This window comes from Strongylocentrotus purpuratus, unplaced genomic scaffold (assembly GCF_000002235.5).
Source record: "Strongylocentrotus purpuratus isolate Spur 01 unplaced genomic scaffold, Spur_5.0 spur5_scaffold_6, whole genome shotgun sequence".
In the NCBI taxonomy this organism is placed as follows: Eukaryota; Metazoa; Echinodermata; class Echinoidea; order Camarodonta; family Strongylocentrotidae; genus Strongylocentrotus; species Strongylocentrotus purpuratus.
In genome coordinates, this window is record NW_022145612.1 from 48,364,422 (window position 1) to 48,373,673 (window position 9,252).

Consider the following 9,252-nt stretch of genomic DNA (forward strand, 5'->3'; position numbering starts at 1 on the left):
TGTGAGCATATGTAAAATGATGCCTAGCTGGAATGCTCCCCACGGAGTGGAGTATGTGCGTACATTGTGTGCGGGTAAGCCTGAATCCGATGACCGGGTAATAATATAATATTATCTGTAAAGCGTTGAGACATGGGTGATGTATTTTAAAGCGCTATATGGAAGCGGAATACTATTATTATTATCCCAGATTCCCAATGAAATACTCTCGAATCAAAAGTCATGATCATGTATTTAAGCTGTTATTGAATCAAACAGACCACGGTATAAGCATGGACCTACTACATGGTATAAGATAAAGATTATCCTTTTTCATGAAAGGGGATACCCAATAATCCCCATTTCTTGGAGAGCAGAAAAAGTTTCTTTGTTAGGAGACCACATACATGTGGAATGTCTAGAGTGATTATTTTGACGAAATTCACACTTTTCCATATCCAAGATGTTGAGGATGGAGCGCTACAAAGTGATCATTATCCAGGCCATTGAGTTCAATTGCTGGCGGCAGTCCATATGTGATCAATTGATCCTCATACGATGATCCCGCAGGGGGAAATTCCTTTTGATTCTTGTCCTTAACTGGTTGGGTTTGTTTGGGTATGATACTGTGCCACTGTTTGTAAGTTGATAATAGAGGAGGAAACACAAGTGCTCTCAGTACAGGTGCACAGGTACCACCTTGCTTGTCAACAGGAGGTACAGTGGCAACAACCTGTCCTGTGTGTCCCGCCTCATATCATCAGGACTTGAATCAACAGGAGCAAAGAAAGAACACTCTTCAAGAACACTGTCACATTGAGGCATGGAGGTGATGGGGTGCTGTCTCAATGAAGCACCATTTATTTGGATGAAATGCAAGGTTATGTTTCTGTTTGCACAGACGTTGATTTGTAGGCTAATGATCCAATTGAAAGCAGTCCTCTTTCACATTCAAAGTAGAGTTCTTGCGACCTTTATGTCTCCTTAGAGCATGACATGAGCCATGATATCTATATCTGGTCAGTAGTACATCCTTTTAATACTCTTGGTGGCTAAGGAACAAGTCCAGTACGCAGACAAAAGAAATATTTAAAGAAGCTTTTCTAGCCTCTATACTCTGAAGTCCAAACGAAATAGGCCTAAGTAATAATAGTATACTGTCAAATGTATGTATGAAAGTCCCCAAAGGGAAACAGAAAAAAGGGCAACTTTAGATGAGTGGAAAAGATCTGTTTTACTCCTTTAAGTTTTCAGCTCAACTATATTACCAACTGCTCTACTGAATGGCAGAAACAGATTTTACAACATGATACTTTTAGACTACTTTAAACTTAGATGAAGTGTGAAAAGGAGGGTTTCATGATTTTGGCTTTGAAAGACTTTTAGGTGTGAAGTTATGAGGATATGTTGAAATATTTGGCCTTTAACGATGGATAGCATCAACGCCTGCATGTTTGGAAAACATACAGTGCATAAATGTTGCCCTATATTTTAAGATGGGGGTACATCATTGTGTGAAATGTCTAGACTGAGACCAGAAAGGATGCACTGTTGAGATTCATTTGATAAAATGTGACTACTCTCCATGAGATATGTGCGCTATGTTAGGTCCTAGTGAGCAAAAAAGTGAGATTGTGTTTATTTTCTCAAACATGATTGCCATGCTGTGAAGACATAGTATTCAATGTTTTTAATCTTGTCTGAGATCGCTCTCTGTCTAGGGGTAAGCATGGAAGGAAGGAGTGTTCAGCAGAGGTTTATCGGTCATTGACTCCTGAAACAAAAGCACTCCCTGCCTCACTTGGATGCTCTCTCCATATGTCCTCCAGCTATTTACCGTGCTGAGGTTTATGGAGGAGGAATGGGCTTATGATACCCCAGCCATATTGAACTGCTTCACTTTTGTCACTCTTAACAATCCTTTTCCTTTCCCTTTCCCTTTCTATCTGACTTTGTGACTCCCTTCTCTCTCCATCATATATCTCACCCTGTAGAGTTTATTCCCTTTATATCTGTCGGTCTGTTACATTTGATATGTGTGCAAAAATATATGTCTGCATTTTAATTTTTTTTTTAGTAGTCTGTGTTTGTAGCCCACCCTAACCCCCTTCCCTCTAATACTCCCATTCTCCTTTCTGTCTCTGTTATACTAGTTTCATATTAAGGCCCGGTCACACATGGGGGACGCACGGCCTGGGCATTGAAAATTGTCAATGTTGCCAGTGTGTCGTGCGTTAGGTGTGCGTCATCCTTCGTTACTCATTCGTCGAGCGTGCTGGACCAACGCCGGACCAACGCTATGCAATCGTCGTCATTCGCTTTGTGCGTCAGGATTTGTTGTGCATGCTCAAAAGTGTGCGTGGAGCTCGACACTTGAATGTCAACGCCAAAAGGACGCCAGACCCATAGACCAACGCCGGACATACGTGGAGCACACGTCCTGTATAAGCGCAGCACGCTTGCAACATGCCTCGCATTCAGTGTCACTGTCAGCTCGCTAGCTTCTCCCAAATCCTGACAAAATTTGGGCGCACAACCTTTTCCGATTTTCAATGCGCGGGCCATGCGTCGTCTATGTGTGACCGGGCCTTTAAGTCCGGATCAAGCCCATAATCAGTCTAGACCCAAAATCTAATATGAACGGTATCGGCATCAACTGCAGTAGATACAGACTTCTCAGCCCTCTTTTAGAAGAATTAAGCTTTAGCCCAGACTTGGTCCTGTCTGTACTTGAATGGATTTGTCATAGTATGAGTGCACTGTATGGTTTATGACAGGATCAGGTGCGGAAAATGGGGAAACATGGGAAAATATAAGTATATATGCGCATTGCACCTATGATGCTTATTGTTGTAAGTATGAAAGGTAACAGGTTTTGTAATGGGAATAGAGTGTGTAGCTATTGCCCTGAAAAATAAGTAGGGACACGACCCGCTTCAGCAATGAATATGAAAGCAGTACTACTGTAGTCATTTTATCCCGGAGTAGCTGTCTCATTCCTCTTTATCTCACGGGAAGTGTTTTTGACTATTCATGCATGTAAGCCAATACATTCTAGAAAGTATGCATCATCTGCAGCTTAAATTTCAGTATTTCCCACTCATCAGCTACTTTGCTTCGATGCCAGAGAAATAACTGAATAGAGAATTGCATTAAATGTCAGACTCAGCTTTTACTGGCTGGTTCAGAGTAAAATATTTGTGAGAATGCCTGGTCCTTTGGGGTTAAGTTTTTTCAAAAGTGCATTGCACTCTTGTTTCTATACTTTTAAACATGAGCAACAAAAACGAAATTTGCGATTTTTTTTGTATTTAAAAGATAATTGGTAATTTGTAATCTATTGCAGGCCTCAAGAGTGAGTATTCTTAGCAATAATGGAACTCTGAAATCAATTAAATTTAGTGAGTAATTGAAGAAGAAAAAAAATTGAATTGAAGATTGGAAAGGGAGAAAGTAGTTTGACTTGTTCATTACCCCTCCCCTTGTCCAGTGTGTATGTTGCAAAAATCATAATGGCTCACAAACCCTCTGCTTTTACCCTTGGGAATAAAGCATGCCTATTTTCATATCCATCTTGGAATAGTAAGTGGACCTTAATTTGAAACATTAGGTGAAAACAACAACAAATTTAAAGTGCACCTAAAAAACAAAGTGTTTACATGTATGTGGCATTAATGATCTGGGTTATTGGTTCACTATTCTGGAGAGGAATGTCTGTAGACCTAAATCTTTATAGTTAGAATAACATCCCAATTTTATCAAGTTATAAAACTTCCACAAAATGAGGTCATGATATATCATGGCTATCATGATAGACATTGATTAAGAAAAATTGGTATCAATCAATTCTAGAAACAAATCATCTGTTCTTTATGTTCTTTCTCTCTCTCTCTCTCTCTCTCTCTTTCTCTCTCTCTCTCTCTGTGTCTCTTTCTCTCTCTCTCTCTCTCTCTGTCTCTTTCTCTCTGTCTCTGTCTCTGTTTCTCTTTGTCTCTGTCTCCCTGTCTCTCTTTCCGTCTGTCTGTTTCTCTTGTCTCTCTCTCTTTCCCTCCCCTTCTCTCTCTGTCCCTCCCCTTCTCTCTCTGTCCCTCCCCTTCTCTCTCTTTCCCTCCCCTTCTCTTTCCCTCCCCTTCTCTCTCTTTCCTTCCCCTTCTCTCTCTTCTCTTTCCCCTTCTCTCTCTTCTCTACCACCTACCGCTTCATTTGGAGATGCATCTTAACATGGTTTTGATTTGTTTTTAGTTAAAATCCTTGTCTGGCTTCCCTACCATGATTCATGGACATCAAAATAATTATCCATCTCAGGTTGTTTTGTCGACATCCAAAGATTTAATTCAAGGCTTACTGATATAGTGCATGTAGAGGGAAGGGGCTTATGAATTTCTTCCTTTACAAAATGAATCTTAATATTGTGATGATCGATACAAGACCCATTCCATTGAATGCAGCATCTCCAATCTTCCTTGACTTGTATATACTATATTTCATGAAAATGTTCTTTCTTTGTTGCATTGATTGGGTCCAAGACCCAAACAATTAAATTTTCCCAACCTTCATTTGGGAATCATTCCCACTGTATCAAGAGGTTTCCTACTAATGGAATTAGCCTTGACTTTCATATTTATGCAAGGGGCCTCACAGAAGCAATTTTACGAAAAATACTTTTGTTTCATAATGAATTTTAAAATTTGGCAGAATCTAGTGAGGTTTTGTTCTATTTACTGTAATGCTGGATTATTTGCAAATCAAGTATCAAGGTGAAATTACTCATTTTCAGAACACATTTCAGGAGTAAAAAGTGTTTTTTTTTTAACAGGTAATATGAATCATGATGCCTATGATGAATACTGTTAGCCAATTTTCCTCTATCCATGAGTTGGATAATCTCTTTTTTTAGATGACAGATATTATTGGTCAAGGTCATAGAAACATTATTGTCAAATCATTCAGCTTATCGATTAAGGCCATGAATTGAATCATAAACCTCGAGTATTGAGCAAATATTTTTATTTTATCAGTATATTGTATCGGCAGATTACAATGACTATTGGCACATATGCACCAAATCATGAATAATCAACATGGAAACCTGTGACTCCTTTTAAAGCTTGTTGCAGTGTCATTTGATCAATTAAATTGAGAGTCCTAGCTGTTCAGTCCTGGTTTCCGTGTGAACAATGCAGTGTCATCTCCTCCCATCAAGGGACTTCAGACCAATATCAAAAGCGATAGCTACGACCTGTACATCATCACTGGTGTGTCTTGTGTCCGCTAGAATAATATTTCACCAGATGCAGACATATTTTTGTGGAGTTGTATCCTGGATGACCCCCAAAAGTTGTCACTTGACCCATATCATCCTAACACGAATGAACGATATGGAATATTGATGGTCAGATATTGGTCAGATATTGGTCAAGTCAGGGGAGGAGCTAGGAGCTTCCGAAAAGAATTGCTTCTGACAGCCAGATTGGTAAATTGTTTGCATGTTTTCCCAGACACTGCTTTTGGAATGGGTAAACCTGATAAAATGCCTGGATCTGTTGATAAAGGAGGAGATGGTTGAAAAGTATCGTACCTTCCCCTGCTTCAACAAATAGTCTCTTCTTGCACAGCCAGTGTATATCATTGGTGTGTTAATTCTTTGGATGTTATCCCAGACCTTGTATCTCTATTAACAAGTAGACTTGTCCAAATGATATTTGGGATACAATCCAGTTCATAGTAATGTAATAAGTTGGCCTTGCACCATCCATACTTCATGATAAGAAATAATTTGGCATATATTCATGTTTTCAGAGGATGGGTGGTTTTTTATGTTTGTTACAATATTCAGATATTTTTCTTTCTTTTGCTTATCTTAATGTCCGTGCATGAATCAGATGCCTGGAAGTATCTTGTTAAGACTTCATCTTTTCTTTTGAAAAATCATTTGGGAGAAGAAAAAATGACTTTTTATGCATAAAAACAGCCCAGACTTCAATCATTCTTCACCACACTCCACGAATGTAGAAATCATCGGTCACAATGGGAATAAGATGAAGACCCCGGAGGAAACAACCAATCATACTTCTGCTACCAGTTTGTCATTGCAGACTGTACCTCCTTTCCTGCTGTCAGAATCATTTTGCCCACGGCCAGGTAGAGCTAGCTGGCTGGATTATAATACCCTGGAAAGCCAATGATATTCCATCTTCGCCCCCCTGGGCAACTGTGTAATTACCTGAAGACTTGGTATCTAGGAACCTGCAAAAACTGTGATGAAAGACTCCCAATAAAATTTGCTATTTCTCTTTCTATTCCTGATAGACTGGTTGATATATTTTTAGAATATCATAATATAAATATAATTGCTTGCAACCATCCTGTCTATGTTGTGTTTGTAAATCTTCCAGCCATGAGGCTGTGTTCATAAACTAGCAATTTCTCTTGTATACTCTATATTGCTTTTTGCTAGGAGTTTTTTCCCCTTTCACCAATTACGATACAAGATTGTAACTGGGGCTGCTGGGCTATGCTCTCTTGCTATATAGACCCACTAATCATTTCATTTTTGCACAAGATGATGAAGATGGATCCAGTAAGGAGAGTGTCAGGCACTTTCTATACCCCTCTTAATCCCCTCTCCCCCCATTTTATCCAGCAGAGGTATAAATATTTACACTTGATAAGATGTATACGCTACCTGATACATTTGTAAGATATGCACGGCCTATCTTGTGCATATTGATTGGAAGTGAAGAGGATGATGTAAGACTATGTAAGATAAGGTAAATGGGAGTGTCAAATAAAGCTCTTTATCCAAGCTTATTCTACAGCTTCTGAATTTGAACATGGATCCCTCTTTACCTTATATGGTCTGTAGATGTCGATATACCTTTGATCCTTACTAGCATCTGATGTAAGAGTATAATTAGACACCTAGTCTCATCCAGGCAACCTACTGCAATGAAACATGGAAAGATATCGAATGTTGAGATTCATTCAAGTAATGTGTAAGACATGTTCATGGAAGACTTTGAAAGACTTAACTTCCCAGCAGCCGCATACTTAGTGCGAATCTTATCATTAGTCTAGAAAGCTACTCCAGACTCTTCAATCCTCTATATTTAGGATAGGAGTTTGATTGACGGGTCGTAATCTAGAAGAGAGCGATTGATACCGACGAGTCTGCCAGCGCTTAGACCCGATTTCAGATTGACATCGGATCGTGAGTCATCAAACGAAAGATTCTTGAGGATTAACACTTCCAGTCAGGATTGATAGAAGTTAAGTCAATGCAGTAGGGGTGACTTGACGTGAATGTATAGATTTTATTTTTTAATCTGGTGTCATAGCTACAAGATTTATACAGCATTGCCCTGCATCGGGGCTAGACCTATCACGCCCTTACAGCCAAATCATTTCAAACACATGCAGAAATAGTCTAGGGAAGTAATTATAGAGTCAAGAGCTGGTCTTTGAATGTGATTCAGAAAATTTGTACCCCTATATGGTTCATGTACAAATCTACTGGTATAGATGGGCATATTTTGTAAATGGAAGTGTAATATAACTACGGTATGTAAAAATGTTGACGCATGAAAACTTGTGGACTCTATAACAAAAAACACATTGCATTAAGTTTAGTTCAAACACTTTTTGGAAAACTACAAGCATTTAGACTCACATGATTTTATGCATTATTTCAATCTGCAATGTATTAAGAAGGTGATGCTTTTTAAAGAGTTTGCATCAATGCTATACTTGCCCAGAAAGTTTCCCTTCTAAGCAAATTTGTGTTGCTCAAGTGACAATTTCTTAGCCAGCCTATATTCTAAGTAGCTGCAAGTACTTGTACCACATTGAATCCAGCATATCTTTAAATTTGTGATATATGAAATAGGTATCTTAAGAAGACAAGAAGGTGATTGTATGAAGGTTGTTCTAAACAACTTCTTATCACATGTATGTCATATTTAATTTGGCCATTTCTAAAATGTACATGTGGTAATGCTTCCTTAGATACAGTGATATGAGAAGAAAGACATACACTTCTCTGGACCTCATTTCTGCATGGCATAGAATAAGGACATTGGGTAGTCAGACCTGCTTCCTAAAACATGGGTCTCTCTAAAAATAATTTGTCATAACAGAAAGCATCTGTCTTCAAATGGAACAAGACGGTGAATATGGATTGTGATTGTTTGAATGTCATATGAACTGCTTCAAAAACCTTAGTGTGGTGTCCTAGAATCCCCTTCTCACTTGAATTGTAATTTCTAACAATTTTCTACCAAAGAATGTATATATACCTTGGAGCACAAGTTCTATTCTAATTATGCCATCAACATAGGATGATTGTACAAATTGAAAGGAGAGCTACGTGTAACTCTTTATTTTCATGATAATACCTCATTCACACAGCCAAACCAACTAATTTTCAGCCATTGGGGGGTAAAGTAAAGTTTATCCAATCTGTATACCTGAGGTCGGTCTCGATTTTCACATTTTCAAAAGTGATTGTTCTTTTTTTTTAATGGATACAAGCACCTGTCCTTACTGCTATGTACATGTATTACATGTGTTAGTAGACCTGCTAAAATTTGTATACCATTAAAGAAAAATCATTACCACAAGTTGCATGGTATACTAATTCTGAACTAAAAATTATGTGTTGTGATTCAAATTTTTAGTAGACATGATTAACTTACAAAGTGTGAATAACATGAGTGATATTATAATGCACCATTCTGACAAATTGAGTAAGGCAAGACCGAGGAGCACATGCACATGTAGTACATGGACCATCTCGCCCTCCGCTCCCCCCGCTCCCCCCACCTCCCCCTCCCCTCCATCCCCCTCCCCTTCACTGAATCTAAATGAGCTACAGTACATGAGCTTGCATGGCCAGGTGTACATTTTTCTTGCACCTCTGCAAATTGACTGTCTTGTTTGGGTGACACACAATCATTGGGATGTGACCATAAGGTGAAGCTTTTAATCACACTTGTGAAAATAAACTTGACTCAATTTTATGACTATGAACATATCTAACAAGGGGCTTTATTTGCAAGGTACAGACTGTGTAATCCAGAAGGAATCCATCAGTGATTTAAAAATAAGGGTATGTAGTAGTGCTGTAGCCGAACCGCCGAACCGAACGGAAGTTCGCCGAACATGGCACTTCCGAACCGAACCGAACCGAACCGAACACAAAGGCCTGGTTCGGATGTTCGGCAAAAAAAATGTAAACGTTTTTGCAAGCTAATAAACTTTTCATTTTGTACCTAA